Genomic DNA, 16180 nt, shown 5'->3' with positions numbered 1-16180 from the left:
CAGCAGGAAGAAGATGCTGTTACAAACTTACCTCTGACTAAACTCTGTCCAATTTCACTTGCCACTGCTCACAATCACCCTCTAGCTTTTTTCTACTGGGTTGCAATGCAGCACACACTGGTTATAATAGGAACATCTGTGCTCCCAGCATCGGGATTTTCGTTCCAGTGTTTGCACTAAGTGTGGGGGAGGGATAGCAGAGGACAGTGCATGGCATATTTTTGTGCAGGAAGGGAAATAGCAACGCAGAAATTACACTGATTGCAGTGTTCCTTCACAGTGGGGAGGTTACAGGAGCTTCTGTGTTGCAAGTGGCATGGACCAAGAGCTTTCCCAAATGGCCCAATTAGGAAAATCGGAACATTTATATGGTAGCAGGTCCTCTCTGGTGTTTTCCCTTTTATTCTTTTACTGTTTGCCTTGCCCTTTGCAGGACGTGGTGCCAAGAGAGCCTAGTCTCTCAGATAATGTGAGCTAATATAAAATAAACCACGTTTGACTTGAGAAGTCCATCCCTTTCCTGGTAAATAGTCATCCACAAATACTAAAGTCAGTTTTAAGTGAGGAACAGCTTGTACAGTCCTTAGCTAGCAGGCTGTTTTAGAGCCTGTGCCTGTGTCCTTTCCTGACATTTCCAGGCAGGAAGGAAGTGTGGTGCCATGATGGGAGGGGGAATGGCTGGCAGGTGGAACATGAGCAGAATACAGCATCTGCATGTGAGGGATGTCAGGTCAGAGCAGAACCTGCTGCTGCAGGGACTGGCTGGTGGGGGAGGAGGCACTGAGGGGAAGCTGGTGCCATTCTGCAGTGCTGCTCTGCAGGCTCCTAAATTATTCAGGTAATGGCATCTATATGTGCTTGGTGAGCCCACCAGTTATAAAGGTACTGGGAGGGGGTGAGCAACATCTGAAACCTCGTAGCATTCAGAAATCTGTTTTGGGAACAAGTTCTTTCAAACTGTGCCCTGTCCTCAGGCCCTGGTCCCTTGGCCAAGGTGTCTCCCCAAGCAGGGCACTGGCTGTGTACAGGGAGTGAGCCCTGTCTACAGCAAGTGCCTTCAGGAGGATCAGAAGTGAAGGGCAGTGCCCTTAGTGAACGTTCTGTGCTCGACAGTCTGTGGGGCTCGGTTTATTCACGGTAGGAAGCTGCCTGTAGTGTCCTGAAGCTGAGGTAGAGCAAGCAAGATCTGAGCTCAAAGGAAAGCAGCTTTACAGAGTGCTAAAATTAGAACTTTAGTCTGAATTATTCTAATTTGTTTTAATTGGATAAGTATGTCAAGGTTCTTCAGAAATGTACCCTCTCTGCGCCGGTCTGGGAAGGTGCAGCATCGCTGGGGGTGTGATGGAAGGATGGGTCAAGGATTGCAGAGATTTCTGGGTTCCCTGTCCTACTTATATCTCTCTAGCAGCCCTCACCTCTAGCTCTCATAATGTCATGAGGGTAGATTCTGAAAACATTAGCCCTGGATTAGATAGACCAGCCTTGTTAAAATCAGATGAGTAGAGGGCAGCTTCCTGGGTGCAGGGAAGCTCCTGGCACCTTCTCTCTGTAAGGGGACTGCTCAATATGGCAGAACCATCTGAAAATTCACATTTCCTTTCACAGCTGAACTATGTCATGTTTTGAGCCACAACATTGCAAACAGCAGCAAAATTCAAGCTCCCTTCCTATTTGCAAAGCAAATTTTGCTGACTGGGTGAAACATTAAGCCTGAGCCATACATTTCTGCGGAGGGGCTGCAAGTGTAGGGGACTCTGTCAATTCCACAGCTTCAAAAAGTTGCAACCTCAGTGAAACAGAAGAAACAAAGCAGCAGTATTCACCAAAGTGCCTTGGGAGGTGGAGGGAGAGAACGCAGCAGCAGGAGAGCATTTAGAAAACAGATGAGGTTTCTATATTTATACAGAGATGAGGAAGGAAGAAGAGAGTGTGCGCACGCACGCGTGTTTGTGTGTGTCCAGGTCACTGAGAAGAATCCTGTTTAAGCAAAAGGGTGCTGCAGTGTGACAACAAGCAGAAATGAAGGCTCTGGTCCTTTGCTGCCCTGTGGTGACAGGACTTTTCCAGGCTTGTAGGGTGCATTCCTATGCACATGTTGGACTTTTTAAATGGGAAATGCAGAGAAGAGAGTGATGAAAGCCTTTGCAGAGTGTAAATTATGTTAGATCTTTAATCTGATGGTCTCTGCAAAGGAATAATAAATATTTTCACCTATTTACAGTGTTATTTGTCCAGAAAACTAAAGTTTCCAGATACACTGCAGGAAATGCATAGTGTATTCAGAGTCCATTTAGTCCTGTCATGATGCCATGCCTGGAATGGGGAGTGCTGTGTCTTTCCCAGGGCTTGCTGATTACAGCACAGAGCAAAGAATGAGGTAAACGCTGTGAGAACGTGCTGGTTTGGTAGATGAGACAGATAGGTGAGGGGTGAGCTGAGGACAATTTCAGCTTTAACAGTGTACTCCCCAACTTGCACAGAGCATCTCTGAGCACAGGAAAGACACTGCCCCTTTCTGTGGATGCCCCATGAGCACTGTACAGATGTCTGACTGCTGGCCATGGGCAGCAAAGACACTGACCTACCAGTGTGATGCTCCAATCTAAATCTCGTTCCAGTTCTACTCACATGTCACCTGGTGTTTTCATGGACCCTGAAGCAGCACAGATGCCTGGCATCCTAATGCACTGGATGGGATGTACTCTGAGGGTCTGTCATCTACTTTAAGGGATATCCTGGCAAAGAGAAGGGGGTAGTTTCTGTACTGTCACCTCACAGGGACTAAGCTGTCTGCTCAGCTCTCTGATCAGCTGAACCAGCCTGTGGTCACACAGAGTCTCAGAGCCTTGCCTGGGGCAAATATTGTGGGAAATGCTGTACTAGGCTTTCCAAGCATTTGACCCTTCTGTCTCCAAACATACTGCTATTAAACTCAATGTCTTCTCAGATACTTCAGCAGCTTACTCTCCTTCCTCTGTCACCAGCTGCAAGCACTACCTCTCAGGCCTGAGAGCTGTGTCCTAGCATGCACACATTGCTCTGCTTGGAAAAACTGTTCTACTGAGCAGTAGGTGCTAGCTTCTTCCATAGCTCAGCTTCAGGTTGTCATTTGTAGGTTAACTGTTGTGAACAGCACTCAGAGACCTTGGAATCTCTTGTGCAAATACCAAGGGTCCTGGGAAATTTCATAAGGCATGTACCATCAATCTGCTAGCTCCTCTCATCTAACAGCCTTCTGAGTAAAGTGCTGGTGAGGTTCTTGTGGTGAGGCTGTCATGCTGTTTGCTGAAGGATGCCTTCCCCGTGCTGCTGGAGGTACTAGAGTCTGCTCTGCTGCATGCCTAGTCTCTCTGACTTAGCAGATTTCAAAGAAAGAGATTCCTGTGCTGGTGCTTTGGATGGACAGTGAACATGACTGGCTTTGCTGTTGGAACTGGAGAGTCCAAAACAAACCAGTTCCTTTTGTTCCACTGTGCTCTATAATATTTTCAGAACAAGGTTAAGCTGGTGTTAACAGCACGTGGAAAGATTCAGAAACTACCAGCTTTTTTAACATCTTGTATTAGTTAGCTGGGAGAAGCAAAATCTTAACATGCAATACATCAAAACTGTAAAAATATATTGCAACACAAGGCAAATTCTTACAAGTCAGCTGTCTGTCTTTCTGCAGGTGTCACACAAGCTGTAGTGATGGAGCAGAGAAATGGCTGCTTTGGGCTGTTCCTTACTTCCTCTGGAGAGCATCTGTCAGAGCTTTAGGCAGCGAGGAGATGTCAATCCAGCTCTTTCTTACGTTCATCTGAATGGGGAGGGGATAGAGTAAAAGGGATCTTCCTTTGGTTTGCCTGGGAATCAGCTGTACTGTGTGCTGTATGCACACCTCTTCCTTTCCTAGGTTCTTACTCTGCTATTTGAATCAATAATGTTCTACTGGAAATTATTTCCATGGATTTGGTTATACGAGTAAATAGTGTGTTTTTAAATAAGATGCTAAGCTTCAATAATTCAGTGCCCTTGACTTGTGAATCTCTGCATGGAGTTTCTCTTTTTCTGGGGTGTTGTTTGGGGTTTTTTCCCCCCTCTTTTTCTCATTCCCCCATCTGTTTGCCCTGTGGTGGATGAAAGTACTCAAGCTGGCAGTGGGCACGGGGAGTGGAGCGTGGGGGGGTGGTGGGCTAGAGAGTTCTCAGAAAGGGAAAGCTTACCTAATTAGCTATTGATGCTGGACTTGCTTTTACTGCAGTGGGGAGTGTTATGGTTCTGCTTCCCATCTTTAATGCTGAAACAGAAGTTTGTCTGTGGGCCACTGTCTTTGGCATGGGGGTAGTTCAGCTCCAGGTGAAGCCTGCACGCGGTCTGTATTTGGCCTCCAGGCTATAATTTTCTAAGCTTTTCAATTCTTCAGCTCTTTTCCTGGCAGAATAATCTCAGTTCACAGTGATGGTAGATTTGGCCCAAGGAAGAATTGCTCAGCAGAGCATGGCACGGCAGCTCCCTTTGCACGCAGCTTGGATGTGCCGCCGCGCTGATGCACAGCAACGTGCTCCTGTTAAAGAGCAGCATGATGGTCAGCAGGCTGACCCCCTTTCTTTGAGTGTTTGGAAAAATGCTTCCTGTCAAGCTCCCTGTCAAATGGCTGCAGAGCTGAGATTGCAGTAAGAGGAGCTGCAGTATCACAGGACAAAAGTGTAAAGTATCTGCTGCCCATCACTACTGTATCAGCAAAACTGCGCCTCAAAACTTGTGAACTCATCCCCACCAATGGCAAGATACACACCTGGGACCTGCCAGAGGAGTTCTCCAAGGCCAGCAGCAGCTCAGTAAGGCATAGACAGGACCACCCATTCTCCATCCAAAATGTGAGGCAGCAGTATTCGCTGTCTCCTGATTTTTGCGGTTCAGGGGGATCAGCAGCACATCCCTATGGGGCCCCTCAACACGCTACGGGGCAGCAGCAGCAGCAGCAGTAGAGGAGTCAGGTGAAGGATGTTTATTATGCCTTTCTGGTACTGCCACAGGCACTGTAGGTAAATTGCAGGTAGTTGGGTAGAGGAGCTGGCATCTTTCACTAATTCACTGTGCTTCAAAGTCCTGCTTTAGAGCTAAGAGTGCTGTGAGGACACAAGCTGATCCAGAGGCTCTGCTCACAGCTGTGGCGATGAAGCAACTTCCTCATGAAGCTTGGAGACAAGGTGCATTCCCTGGGAAGGGGCATTGCACATTGGGAGTTTTAGTCTGAACAGTCTTTGTCTCTGCAGAGGTGATGTGTTTTGTCCATTTTGCTGAAAATAAATGCAGCATTGCACACAGAGGACCAGAATGGAGGGTGCCCAGTAATCACATATGAACCTGTAGTTTGTTCTTAACTGAAAAAATCTGTTGTAACATACTTGGAGGAGAGAAAAAAAAAGAGCTCAACAGAGGAGGAAGCTTCAGAGTTTCTTTTATTGTTCTTGTGAGATTTCAGGGAAACCAATCAACAAACAAAACAACAAAACACAGTGAGTAACATGCTTTTTGTCCTCTTTCTGGAGCTGCAGCCACTGCAGTTAGCTCCCCACCCTAAAGCTGCCTGCTGTTTACTGCTGAGCTTTGCCAGCAGGTTACTGAGATAATGTTAGACTTGTTTAATGATGAAAAGTGCCTGGAAAACACACATATAGCATTTTTATGTTTAAATTAAGAGAGTTACATGACATGCCAGTGATGTGTTTGGGAGCTGCCAGGAAACAAGAGAGACTACTTCAGGTTTGTGTGTTTCATGTTGTAAAGCAAATTCTGTCAGAAGTCTGACATAAAACCCCCTCAGATGTTTCAGGTCTTCCTCTGTGCCCTCACATTTTGGAGCTTCTTGGGTTGCACTGAACCACCCTAACCTGGTAGCTCAGTAAGGGCACGTGGTATCCAGGGGTCAGTGTCTGGCATTTCCTGGCACTGACAGCACTGGTTTTTTGCAAAGCCTCAGGGAATCCCAGTGCTAAATGCAATAGGAGTATTCATCTTTGAAGGTAAGCAGTTGTGCAGTTCTTCTGAGCTTGGAGGCATCCTTGCAACGCAGGGGATCTCTGTGAGCTGCTGGAAAGGGGATCAAGCAGCCTGCTCTCCCTGTGGTCACACAGCCTTATTGTCATTTGGAATTACATCCTTCTCCACCTGTAATGTAATGGGAGATGAGTATGGCATTATGCTGCCTGCTGCTTGGCTCTGCTGGCTTTTTTTGTGGCCTGGAACAGCTCTTCCTGATTCCCCATTCACTCCTCTGTGGCTGTCACTCTTGTGGTGCTCAGTTCCCAGCACCCGCTGCCGGCACCAATAACCTGGAGTAACAGCATCTTATTTTTGAATCACTGCGAGGAGGAAGGGGGATTTTTTATTAATAATCCAAATTACCCTGTGAAACAGCAGCTTGTCTGATGTTAAATATTAAACTCCACTAAGTGGGTGAGCCGGAGCACAGGAACAACAGCATGCTGGTAACGACTTGCTGTGGCAGGAGATGGCAGCGGTGCCTGCCAGTGTGCATTAATCCTTGCTCCTTGGAGAGTCTTCCATCTTCAGGGCAGTCAGGTGCTCCTCGATGCAGCTCCCCAGCTTCTGAATGGCATTTTGCATGCTTTAAACAGCTCAGCACATCAAAGGCTGGTGGATCCTCTCTCTGGCGTTGCCATGGCAGCAGCAGCTGAAAGGATTTGGATGTTTCTGGGATGGGATTGTGCTGCTGGGTGTGCTGTGGCAGAGCAGGGCCAGTGTCATCACTGACATGAGCGTGCCTGGTGCTGCCAGTGGCATGTGGATCCCTTGCTGTGTAGCAGGACAGTCTGCCCCAGTTTAGGGGTGCTGGGATGCAGACCTCTGCATCCGAACTGCTCACCTCAGCTCCCTCTAGTCTGGGAGAGAAGGAAGGAGTCCTTCCCATGCTGCACTGCATGTGGAAGTAGGTCAGCTGAATTACACCCTTAGAAATGCTTGTTTCTCTCCACTGGCTCTCCAGGGAGCCGAGACAGCAAGCCCAGCAAGACGCTGTAGGTGCCTGTTAGGGTGAGTCTGCCCTCAGGACGTCTGCCTCAGGTGCCTCTCCTGTCCCTTGCAGCTCTGCACATGCTGGAGACAGTGGATTTCCAGGAGTGAACATAAAGCTGAGCTTTTAACGCTGTGAAAATACGACATAGGTCTGGCTGGGCAGCACCCTACAGCAGCATGATGAAGGGGTCTGCTGCTGCCCCTCACTGGGAGTTTGTCAGGCTGTTTCCTTGGCAAAATGCCTCATCCTCCTCATTGCATGCTGTGAAATTGCCCCTGGGAGTTCAGTGCTGTTTTGTGAGCATTTCTCTTCTGGTTGATCCTGGCATCTCCAGCCAATGTCTGCTGAGAGGACAGGCACATGTGTGGCTTATTCAGACAGGCACATAGCAAATGTCCTTTGGGGGTGTAGTGGTGGGCACTCAGGAGCAGCTGGGTGGTCTGATGAAGGGAAGCAGGTAATTTTGAGCCCCCTGCCTACTCCTTGTGCTGACACAGCATAGACACCAGTCAGTCTTGTGGCCTCGGTGCTGTTGGCCACTGCAGACTAAAGGAGATGATGAGGTGGTAGTAATTGTTTTGCTGGTGGAAAGGAAAGGTCACTTCCAGCAGTAAACACCCCGACATCTCTTGTACAGTCGCTGACAGAGCTTTGAGGGACAGGTTCTAGAGAGGTTTTGTTCCCAAATTTTACTGCTGAGGCCAGGAAAAAGTGCTGATACTGCAGACATTCCATGAAAAAGGTTCACTGGGAGAAATAAAATAGCTGGTCTCCAATTTTAGAACAATGGTGAGAGTCCTATTAGCACAGCTGTGGGTCTGTGGAGCTCTATCCTCCCTCCTATTCTGCAGAATTGCTCACTCTCCAAAGTGGTGTATAAGTGAGTATTTCTGGGACTTTGGGACTCTCTCATCGAGAGGCATCTTATGTAATTGAATTAGACCTTAGGAAAAGCTACTGTGTGATTAAATAATCCTAAATGCTGATCAGTAAGAGCAGGGCTGTGGGCATACAGCAGAAATGTGCATCTCTGTTTCTGAATCATTCATTACTTACCCTTGAATGGAACTATATGGGTTTCAAGATTTCAAGTGGATTTTCTGCAGATCTGCCAAACTATTGATGGCGTAACCCAGTTGCTTCTTGCTGATCCTCCTCATTTTGTTAGTTCTACCCAGCTGCACGCCACGTCTCTCCAGAGGAAAAAGCTGAACAAGATGCAGCCGGCTGTGGTGTGAACATCAACTGGAATTACTTTCAATTTTGGTGCAAACCTTCCTGCCTTGTTATTGATAACTGAGCCCTTCGTCAAACTCCAGAGCACGTCTGTACCAAATTACAGGTGTACAGTTAGTTTTGTTTCTTGCTGTGAATATTAAAAGAGAGACTTCCTCCTCTGTGAGCTCCCTGCAGAACTCTGGAGACCTGGCAGGTCCCATGGAGAAGCAGGTGACAGGATTGCAAACCTCACAGAGTGCCTGAAAGCTTTTGTTGCTGGTCCAAGCCCAGGTGAAAATATTTTGACAAACCTGAAGGTAAGATGTTTGCACCTCTTCCACATTCGAAATGGCTTCTAAGTTTTGTCCAACTGCCTGAACTAACATGACAGAGCAAGAAGATTTTGGTGCAGACTGTGGCACTTAGGTATGCTGTAGACCTCAGGGACCAGGTGACTGCTGAGAATAAAGGTGCATTGAAAGTGTGGGGTGAGGTCTGGGTTCCTGCTCTCCTGCTTGATCCTGGGCAGCAGAGCAGATTTCTTTCCAAGAGGAGCAGAGTGCAGCCTGCCAGGTGGGGACTGTGCATTCATCTGCTCTGGCAGGAGGTTGGTCTGCACTGCCTCCAGGCACGCACCACAGCCAAGGGCTGGATATCTCTCCATCTTGAGATCCCCAAATAGCCATAACATTCAGGCATCTTGGTGGATCTGTAATCTTGCAGTTACAGCAGGACAAGTGAATCCAATAGGATCAATAGCTGGGGTGGGTTGACTGCAGCCTGGTAAGGGTCTTCTTATGTCTTTCAGATTGGAACCTGCCTGCCTGAAAGCAGAAACCTGCACTATAAGCAGTAATTAAGAAGTGATTTGCCCTTGGCCCATATTGTGGGCTTAATGCCAAACTCTGAGTTCCCAGAACTGGATTTTTTCAGATTCAGGCTGAGTTAGGAGATGTTTTTTTGCTCTCAGAATTGCCTAGTCTCTAACAGGGGGAAAACCACTAGATGTTATCCTGTGGGCAAGATGTCTTCTGGTCCACTGGATAGGAGAGTTGCACGCAGAGGTTGCTGAGCGCTTTCTATCTGTGCAGAAATCTTCTTTGCAGCCAGAATAGCACAGAACTAAGCCACAGCATAAACAATGGTCCATGAATATTCATTTCCTTTGGGAGCTTTGCAACTCTTTCATGTCTTTACTGTGTGAATCTGATTTCCTGAGGTTTTGTGCCTGAATTAGTGTAAATAAGATAAACTGGTGTGATGAAATTTTCAGTTGCGTTGCCTGGCTCATCCAAATGATGAGCAAAAAGAACACTTTATGACTCATGTCGTAAGATGCCAGAGAGGCACATCCCATGAAGCTGTCTATCTGCTCAGCATTCGTGCAGGGAGGAGCAAAGGATTGCCTAAAGGTCCCAATTTGGGGCTCAGACTGTTTCCTCTTCAGGGACTAAACTGTGGTTACGCTGGCACAAGGCTGTCTCTTGAGGTAAAAGGCCAGGCTGCTTCAGCTCCAAAATCATGCCCTTGAAGGCAACAGTGCACAGTTCAAGAGATACAACCTGAAGCACATTTATTCAGTTTGTATTTCTGGATTTCCTTTGGGAATCTCACAGCTCAAATCATTCTGAACTGATGGATGACCATGAAATCTTTCTTAGATCAGGGGTATGATGGGGAGAGATTTCTTATGTCTATTAGCTGCTGAGCTTTGCAAACCCAGTCCATTGGATTTCTGGCAAGTTCTCATTTGTCCTGTGCTTTTGGGTGCTGGTTTTTAGATTGATTTGGGGAGAAGTAAATTGATTTGCCCCCTTCCCCCCCTGCAATAAAGGAGATGGAGAGGCAACTAGGAAGAGAGCAAGGGCTGGAAAATCTGTGCATAACAAATCTATGTTCCCCTCCCACCACCTAAGATTGCATTGCTCCTCCTCTGACAGAAAGCTGAAGAGCAGATGTCGGTGTGGACCTTTCACGTGCTTCCTCTGTTGCTCACGGCTGATGATTCCAGCACTTTGGAAGCTGTCTGAGAGGTGAGGCACCAGCAGCTCCTATGGACTTCCTGTGAAACTATGGATTGCCGTGCCAGAAACCACAAACGCCACAGGAAAGTGAGCCTCAGGCTTGCTGTGCTCACAGGACTGCCTGCTCTGAGCAGCAGAGCATCTAGTTCAGCACTGCAGAGCATTGTTATCTGCTTGTTTATGCCCACATCACTGCTGTTCTCTCTTAACAGGAGGAAGCAGCCTGACAGCAGCACTTTTTTTTCATCCTAGCTCTCTCCTTGCATGAATCTTGAGTACCTTCCATTATCCATAGCTGGGCAGCAGTAGCAGAATTGCTAAGGATTTAAATTATTTAGCTTCTGTTCCTGACTCAGCTTTAAAACTGCCTTCACATTTCCTAAGATAACAGCTTGTGGACCAGAACCAGGGAGCCTGGCTGCTCCTTGGAGCCTCAGTAGATGACAGGAGCACAGGGAGTGTTTTCCTCTGTAAGCAGAAGGGGGACGTGCTGGAGGAAGGTGAACCCCTAGCACACCTTTGTCCTTGTACCAGGAGGGCACAGTGAGTGCTCAGAGAGGAGCAGCTCTCCTTCAGTAACTGCAGCCCTGGACCCATCTTGGCATCATTTCTCAAACTGCTGGACACAGAAGGGCTGCACTTCATTCCTGGAGCAAAAGCACACGCAGTTTCCTCAAAATATGAAAGCCCACTGTTAAAGTTATTTGCTTTTCTCCGAGGTAATGTGTTTAAGGTTCTCTGCTGCACACACTACACTCCCCATTCCCTTAAATGAAAGGAAAAGAACAGCTGAGGACTGACCAGCAGCAGCCAGCAAAGTGTCTGGTGCTGGGAGATCACTTCTCCAGTTACATGGAAGACAACACAGAGGAAGGAGCCTTGCATTCCTTCACAGCTACATCATAGTGCAGCTGAAGAGTTTCTCCAAAGGTCAGAGGCAGAACTTTGTATCTTGAAAAAGCAAAACTCTTTGCAGCTGAAGGAGTAGTTTTCTTTAGAGACCTCCTCTTCCTTCTGAATTTCTGACAGCTTCTCTCTGCCCCACCAACTCTGCTGTTGCTGCTGGAATTAAATATTTTTATCTCAAGTGTAAACCTGGAATGCAGTGGCACTGAGGCACCAGGGCTGCTGAGCCTCATCCCAGGAGCCATCTCGGGACAGCAGAGGGAGAAATTATTTTTCCTGTAGATATGACAGATATTATAGCATCCAGGGAACAGCATTTAAGACAATACTGGAACCCTGGCTACCAAAAATCCCCTGAAGCCCACAGGGATGCACAGTGGCCTAAGTGGGAGCAGACAGCTATTATTTGCTATAACTCTTGGACACTTTTTCTCAACATGAGTTTGTTCTTTTTTAGAGAGTGTTGCTCTTGTGTCCATTGTGAATGTGTCTGCTACAGCCCAGTACCTGCCAGCTTATGTGGATGTCACTGGTAGTCTGCGGTACCTCTGTGACTTAAGCTCTTGCTGCCTCCAAGCACCTCCCCTGAGGTGTGGAGATGTCGCTGGAGGGCTGTTTGCAGCCAAAACTTCAGGTCTCAGTGGGGAAACAAAAGCTTTGTGGCTTGACCAGTCTTGCCAGGACCGTGTCTGGTGGTAATGTTTCTCTGTCCCTCAGAGGAGCTCTGACCTGCAAACATCCTTGTCAGGGGCTCTTGAATTTAGGCACTTTTCTCATTCTCATGGCTGCAGAAAGGATCCTCCTCAGCGGTGGGGACCTGGGGCAATTTCTTCTCACCACCCACCATGTGGCCTGTGGGCACATGCCAAAGCACCCTGTGGTTACCATTACAGCACCTCACAGTGACCACAGCTATTTCCTGCTCTGCACAGTCACAGTTTCCCTCCCTCAGCAGTGCTGTGGCTGTGGGCATATGATGTGCATGAGGGAACCCTGGGCTGGAGCCAAAAGGTGAGCGCCAATTTCCCCCCCTGCACTGTGTGAGAGGGACTCACCTCTCCACCCTCATGGGGAGGACGTGGCATCACTGGATAGCTGGAAATCTGTAGGACTGAGCCAATCTGAGACTGCTCATCCCTTGCAGCCACAAGGTTTTCCACCCCAGAGATTATTCCATCCCTGCATTAACCTGTAATGGGTTTGTGAAAGTCACCACTGCTGGTGCTCCCAGGTGCCAGAATCTGCACAAACCAAAGCCAAATCCTAATCCCTGCCTGAGAGAGCTCTTGCAATAGAAGGGTTGGTGCACCCTCTCAGCAAGCTGGTGGAGCAATCTTGTGGGCACTTTTACACTGCTTTTCCCTGAGGTGTGGAAGGAGGTAGCCCCAAACGGACTGGAGGGCACAAGTCTCGTTTCTAGGGCTTTGTCAAGTGTGAATGTGATCCTGGTGGCTGCAGGACCTGGAGAAAGTTTGCATTATCCTGAGGCAGCAACTTTGAAGAGGCTCATAAACTCCAGCTGGTAAGGTCCTGTCTTCAGGGTGCAGAGGACTCGTATTTGCATTCATGACATGCAGTTATGCGGGGGAGGGGGGGGAAACAAACAGGATATGAGACATTGATGATGTTGCTCTGTAGGTTCAGAGCAGCAACACTTTTCAGAGCAAATGTAGTGTGCCAGCCAGCAGTCCAAGTGCCCATTGTTTTGACAATTACCATTTGAACTAGAGGTGGAGTCTATTCCAGCTCGAATACCAGAGGGATTCCAGACATCCAGGGAAGTGCTGAATTGCACTGGACAAGGGAAAGGTGTTTTTCTTAGGCTGAGGTAAGGACTCTGCTTTGCTCTAATGCTTCAACGTGGCCTTTGCTCAGTATAAAAAATCTCAATTTCTATGTAATGCAAAGCATTTTTCCATCCTAACAGGTTCTCTTGATTTACTTTTCTTGCCTCCCAGCTGATACGAGCTTTCCCAGTGGTGGGCTGGTTTATAGGAAGATACAGCTGGCAGAAATGGTTTTGCTCTCTGAAGCTGCGAGTGGCACAAGCCATATTTACCTGTATGCTGCCCAGGCCTTTCCAGGTGTGATCACCTCATGGCCTTGCGTTCACTGGTTTGGCCCCACTGCCTGGGAGGAATACCTTGGCCTTCTTGAACCTGTAACTGGCACAAAGGGCCAGGTGAATGGTAGCTAGAAATAGAAACCAAGCCATGCTGCTCCCCTGCAGTCCCCCAGTGCTTTGTCAAGATGGCCCCAGTTTAGTGTCTGGGGTTAGCCAAACACGGGCAGAAGGATGGCTCCTGCCAGCCAGGAGTGCAAGGTGAGCATTGCTCTGCAGTGTGTCACCCTGAGCCTGAGCACGAGGAGAGGGTGGGACGGGAGTGGTCTCCAGGAGGTCTGTTCCTTTGAACAACTGGTGTGACTGCCTTGCGTGTCTTTCAGAGAGGGCATGCACCAACCACTGTGGACCCCTTGCCTTCTTGCTGCAAGCAAGGATCTCCTGAAGGGATGCTGGAGCAGGAGTCTGCTGTGCAGGTAGAAGGGGGGAAGGGGCGCGTTCATGGTATTGCAGTAGGGTCCAGGCCCTACAGAGGGCCTGGAGCTTCTGTCACTAGACCTCATTTGCCACTTCAATTCCATCTTGGTGTCCTTCATTTGGGACTGTGCCCAGCCAAGGTCTGCAGAGACCACTGAACAATCTGGGGTCCTCTGCTATTTGCCTCTGGCCCAGCCTGCTTTGTTGCAGCACAGACCAGGAGATCTTGTGGTTCTGGCCAGAGCTGTTGCATTTTGCTTTGTATTTCTGAAGTTTCATCTTCCCTTATACATTTGAAGAGCAGTGTTCATGCACGTGGGCTACGCTCTGTTTACAGCTCACAGATAAGTTTATGAAGTGTGCCTCGGGCTTGACACTCACTAAACATTTCGTGTCCAGCCTGGCAGCTCTCCCCAAGGCCCTGACGTGGTACAATGTGTAATCTCCAGACTCCAGGCAGGAGCCTCCCTGTCGTGCTGGCATGCAGGCAGGCAAGTGTTAGTGGTGATAGGGGTCCTGCTGCTGATAAACCTCTTCCAGACTGCCTGCTCACACTCGGTTTGGCTGTAGCACTCCGTGTAAGTGGGCTGATCAGAGCTGCAGACCCTAGTGGTCCAGGGTGAGCTGACTTTATCCTGCAGCGATGCCATGCCTGCATTACTTGAGGGTGAGTACTTGGGCATGGTAAGGGGCTCGCTGGGAACCAGGTCACTTCTCAGGGTATCTGTTTGCATGCAGGAGCTTAGGTATATCCTGGCCAGTAACAGGGATTTAAGTCTGGTGTAGAGAGAACAGCCCTTGCCCCTAAAAGATTTCAGCTAAATGGACCATAGGATGGCAGGAAGGGCTTGCTGCCCTTCTTAGGTCACTGGGAACTTGCCTGAGGTCATGCTGGGAGCCAGTGGCAGATCCTGGCGTTGAATCCAGAATGGCTTGGTCTCCCTGGTCCTTCTCACCACTGCTTTGTTGGCAGAGGCAGGTGCCCCCAGTGTTGTTTTTTGTGCTATTGCAGTGGTAAATGTTGATTTCTGTGTTACCATCTTCCTTATTTTGCCCAGGCGAAGCCCTGGGAGGGGTGCACGGGATGATGTTTCTCTCCAGGCACAGTGCTGCACTAGCTCTGCCGAGGAGCAGGTGGCCGCGCTGCTCCGGCTTTGCTTGCATGCCCTCGCCAGGGATCAGCTGGCAGAGATATATGGCCAAGCCTGTGCTTCAGGTGTTCTCCTGTCAATGCTTTCTTCCCTGCATGGCTTCTGGAGGCTGCACCCCGACCAGCCTGGCTGAATGCTGCTACGAGGAAATCTATTGTGGCCATGGTGCAGGGACTGTGCTGTGACTCCTCACAGCACGCAGATCCTGGCAGAAAGCCCCTTCTCAGTGCTTTTGCTCATGCAGGCAGGCAAAGCAGGTGTTGATTAGCCCTGCTGAAGCAGAGGTAGAGAATGAGTCAGAACAGACTGCAGAAATCAGGAGCAGTTTACAAGCATCACTAGAAAAGAGAAGGAAGTTTCTCCACCAGGCACTGGGGCAGACCCTGATGGCACAGGCTGGACACCAGCGCATCTCCTGAACCAAGGGCACTGCCCAGAGCCCGGGGCAGGCTGGAGGCTGCTCTGCAAGCTGTGCCTTAGTCCCTGGCTTGCATCAGGCAGGCTCACAGAGCATGTCTCTGCTTTCCCCCTTGCTCTGGCAACCTGCTAGAGCCCTCTCAGCTCCACAGTGCTCGTTGCACACACCTGCCTGCATCATGTCATGGTCCAAGGCAGGAAGTGCATTAGGAAAGCAGGAGATAAAAAGCAGTTACAGCACTGCTGCATCTCTCTCAGCAGCTGTAAACCCTGTTATGTTGTTAGAAGAGGTGTAGTGCCTGAGTGCAAAGCTCTCGTGTATTGTCTTCAGTCACAGTCTATATATTTCCTGGTGAGATAAAAATAGCTTTTCTTTTTCAGAATATGCAGAGAGCAGAGGCTCCTGCTAACATCAAAGGAGAGTGACAGCATTCCCTTGGGTGTGCGTGGCCTCAGTTGGCAGGAGCAGTAGCTGTGTTAATTCTTGCTTTGCTTTGGCTTTGTGTGAAAGGAACAGTGTCCTGGTCTCCAGCTTCCTGTTCAGACTTCTGGACCAGCCCCTATTCCTCTCTCCACTCCTTGCTGCTGGACCCCGCTCTGTACTTCATTGGGGAAGTGATGGTTTGCAAATGACAGAACAAGATGTTGATGCTACTACTTAGAAAATCCATTGGGAGCAAGTGGGAACTGCCAGAGGCAAGCTTTCACAGAGGTGTAGGCTGTAGCACCAGGGGATCCTTATCAGAGGCATCAGTCTGCTGTGTAGGGGCAGCTCCCAAGTCCTTGCTCAAAGCAGATTAAACTGTTTCTGACACCCACCCTCCTCACAGCCCTGAACCTGTTCCAGCTTCAGCAGCTACCAAAGGGGATCTGTGAGGGGGAAGGAAGGAGCCAAACAGCAACA

The sequence above is a fragment of the Antrostomus carolinensis genome, unplaced genomic scaffold (genome assembly GCF_000700745.2).
Source record: "Antrostomus carolinensis isolate BGI_N321 unplaced genomic scaffold, ASM70074v2 scaffold9057, whole genome shotgun sequence".
In the NCBI taxonomy this organism is placed as follows: Eukaryota; Metazoa; Chordata; class Aves; order Caprimulgiformes; family Caprimulgidae; genus Antrostomus; species Antrostomus carolinensis.
This window is presented reverse-complemented; position numbering follows the sequence as displayed.